This window comes from Chinchilla lanigera, unplaced genomic scaffold, assembly GCF_000276665.1.
Source record: "Chinchilla lanigera isolate Chin_1 unplaced genomic scaffold, ChiLan1.0 scaffold00036, whole genome shotgun sequence".
Taxonomy (NCBI): domain Eukaryota; kingdom Metazoa; phylum Chordata; class Mammalia; order Rodentia; family Chinchillidae; genus Chinchilla; species Chinchilla lanigera.
Window position 1 is genome coordinate 3285636 of NW_004955437.1, and position 3615 is coordinate 3289250.

At 56.3% G+C, this 3615-nt stretch overlaps 1 protein-coding gene across 1 annotated transcript in view; it reads left to right on the forward strand.

Annotated features, from left to right (window-relative positions):
* Ppard (peroxisome proliferator-activated receptor delta) overlaps window positions 1-3615 on the forward strand; it is a gene marked incomplete in the record, with an annotated part of 68819 nt that overhangs the window by 355 nt on the left and 64849 nt on the right. Inside the window, 1 exon segment of the mRNA XM_013516910.1 lies at window positions 3195-3278.

Below are 3615 nucleotides of genomic sequence, written 5' to 3' on the forward strand. Positions count from 1 at the left end.
GGCTGCTGCAGTCGCCGTCGGCGCGCGTCCCGCCCGGCCCCGTCCTCCCACTCCCCCGAGAGCCGGCCCCTGCCCTGAGGTCCTCTTCCGCTCCCGACTTCCTCCCGCAGCCCTCCCTGGGGTCCCCACGTCCTCGCGTCCCCCGCCGGGGTCCCCGTGGATCTGTCCCCTGCCCCGCTTGCTGTCCTTGTCCGCCGCCTCCATCCTCCCATTCCTGCCCGCAGCCCGCTCGCTCGCTTCCCATCGCTCTCCCGGCTTCTGTCGCTCATGCCCACTGCTCTGCCCCGCGGGCTTGGGACGCCTTCCCTGCCCCGCGCCTGCAGTCCCGGTTTCCTAAGCGTCTCCACCCTGCCTACCTGCAGTGGCCCTGTCTCTGCCCCTCTCCGATTTCCTTCCTATCAGCCCTGTCCCCGCCATCCCTGCACCCACCTCCCTTTCCTCCCAGTTCCTTGGGTCGGCTCGGGGAGCTCGGGAGTTGCACACACTACTCTGCCAGCGTTTGTCCTGCAGTTGAGGCGCCCGTGGGCCAGGGTGGGCGTGTCGGCCTCAGATGGCAGGGGCTCTGTCTGCGACACCGGGTACTACGTGCGTCTGTGAGGAAATTTCCTAGGGTGTACCTCAGGGATGGTGTCCAGTTTGTAGGCCATTCTTCTAATCTCAGCTTTAATACTTCCTCTTTATGAGTCTGTTGACTTCCAGGAACCCTAGGGGAGAGACGGCGCCGAGTTGGGTGTGTGCCAGGGGCAGCCGGAGGCCTCATCCAACCCTTTTCCAGGAAACAGGGTTCGTTGTCTTTTCACTTGGGATATGTTATATGGAGCACGTTTAAGCCACCATCGTCCCGGTGCTGGAGACACCTTTCACACTCTGCCCTATTCCAAAGATCTAAGAAAAGTCTCCCGAAAATTATGCCCCAGAGAATGCCTGTGGCCCTCACCCTTTACCTCTGTACTGGCTACTGGCTGCGGAACATTGCTTTCTGCTTTTTTCTGTTAGAGTTGTGAAGTAGATTGTTGGCTTGCTAGCCCTAAGGCTATCAGCATTTGTCTCTTTTATTACTGGTGACTGATTTTCTCTTGTGTATCATTGACCAAATGCACCTTGATGATACTCACTGAACTGGTTCTCCTGGAGTCTCTTCTCCCTCTTTTTTCCTAGGGAGCTGAATTTCCTGTGGATCCGAGAGGGAGGCTGACACTGCAGCTCCACTCCCTTTGCCCCCGTGGGGCCTGGGGCATCGGGTTGGTATTTGCCTGTGGAGGCCGTGGCTGTGGCCTTGGGGATCTGACAGTGAGGTCCATTCTCTCCTTCAGAGAAGCAAAGGCTGGTTGTTTTGCTGGGTCCAGGCTTCTAGGATTCCTCTTTTGAGGATCACACTCTGTGTTTGAGCTACAGCATTGGCACCAGCACCGCCAACTTTCAGGAGCTGTGGTGAGAGCCACTGAACCAGCTCGACCAGGTCTGGCACTGTTGTCTGCCTCTTCTGTGAAAGCAGTAGGACCATTGGTGACCTGTTGGCAAATGGGTCCCTTTACACTGCCCCCGAGCCCCCTCAGTGCAGCACCTTGAGGGATTTGGACAGAATGGAGTGGCAGCATCTTTATTTCTATGGAAACATCCCTCCAGGGTTTTGGTGGACCATTCTAAAGAGGAGGACTGTTTAGTAGTAATTTGGTCCAATCTCTGACTCCCAGGAGGGATTTTACCTGATTCTCTTGAGAAGTTTGGTGCTCCTGTCTTTTTTTTAAACTCCTGGGAAACTGGGAATGGAACTTAGGACCTTGGCACTAAGCTACTTCCCCATCCTTTTTGTATTTTTTGTTTTGAGAGAGTTACGCTAAATTGCCCAGGCAAACCTTGAACTTGTGATCCTCCTGCCTCAGCCTCCCAGAGTGCTGGGGTTACTGGTATGCACCACTGCCCTCAGCTTGCTGCTCCTGTCTTTGCTCAGCTGTTAGCTCTGCTCAGGTGGCAGGTGAGGGCCCTGGTTTGAGCTCAGGGCAAGCCCAGCCCTCGTGGAGCAGTTGGGACGCTGACACCACTGGCTGGATGGTGTTGCGCAGTTGGTTCCCTGTGTGGTCTTTCCTGGGAGTAGCCGTGACAGGGCCTCCTTCGGTGGTTTTTGCGGTGCTTGGCCTCTGTTTCTAAGGTATGCGCAGACAGATCCGTGACAAAGCTCTCGCAAAAGTGCAGCCTGTCAGCTGTGTCACTTACTGACTGAACTGACCGCCCTTTCCCTTGTCCCCTTACCTCTTCACCACTGCTTTCTTGGGTCTGCCCAGCCCACCCTTGTGGGGTCCCTGCGTCTCTTCCCTGCTTTGGGCAGGACGCGTGCCTGGCTGTGGTGCAAGCTGTCCTCAGGCCCAAGGATCCTGGCATGTCCTGGGTGTGTGCAGCTCACCTCTCAGGACCAGTTGGACCTGCAGCTTGTAAAGGCTTCAGGAGTGTCCTGCCACTGAGGGCCACCTCCCCAGGCATTCCCTGCAGCCCGGGAAGCTCAACTGTGGTGCCCTTGCCTAGGGGGCCTGGATATGCCAGGAGCCCACGTCTCGGTGGACTTTGTCCTGCCAGGCCTGGCTGGTGTTATGGCAGAAGCTCTGTGCCCAGTGACCTTCTGTGGCATGAAGTCTCACATTGCCTGGCGGCTGTTTCTTGGAGAGGGTTTGTGTCCCTGAGTCTCTTTCTCTGCCTTGGAAGCCAGGGGAGGGGTGGCTGACAGCAGCTGGATTCCAGGCTGGCACAGGAGAGCCGGGTACTTGGCATGAGTCTGGCAGAGCGATCCTGGCCCCTTGCATCGGGTTTCGACGTAAGCCTTCTCTGACACATGGCTCCTGGCCTTTCTAACCCAGCAGGCTGGGGGCGGGCGTGGGACTCTAGTCCTGTCTGTGGGGCTTTGCTGGGAATCAGGCGTGACTCAGGGCATCTCCATTTAGGAGCTGCCACCCATGGCAGGGTTGGGCACCACTCCTCTCTTACCTTACCAGCTCCTTCTGCCCCTCCCTGGTAAAATCAGCAAGGCCGATGTCTGCTTGCTTGGAGCCACACAGCCTACCTCCAGGATTGGGAAATATCTGCCGACTCAGGTTCAAAAGGATATCTCAGGATGGGTGTGGGAGAGTTGAACTTCCTAGCGCTGCTTTAGAGACCCCCAGTGCCCCTCAGCTAAGGATGCTGGGTTTCTTTCTGCCCTGCAGTGTTGTGCAGTGATTTGGGCATGCGCCTGGCACCTCCCCAGCGGCTTCTGCTCACGGACAGATGAGGACGGATGCACCCTAGAGGTAAGGCTGCTTCCGTCGCGTGGGGACCTCTGGTGGCTGCCTGTCACAGGCACACGTTTAGGATCTGGGTCTTGGAGCTGAAATCATTTTACGGGGGCTGAGTCCCAGATCCGCGATGTTTGTCAGCATCGGTACCTGTCGCTTATTGCTCACACATTAAATAACTGTTGAATGTCTGGGGCTGTCCAAGGCTTTTCGGGAGCATGGGGATTTTCATCTTTGCAGTCACTAATAAATAAACTCCAAGAGGCCAAGAACTTACTGTTTTTCCTGTTGTGTTTAAGACACTACCGGGCACAGAAGAGATGCTGAGTAAATATTTGGGGTTTTTTTCTTT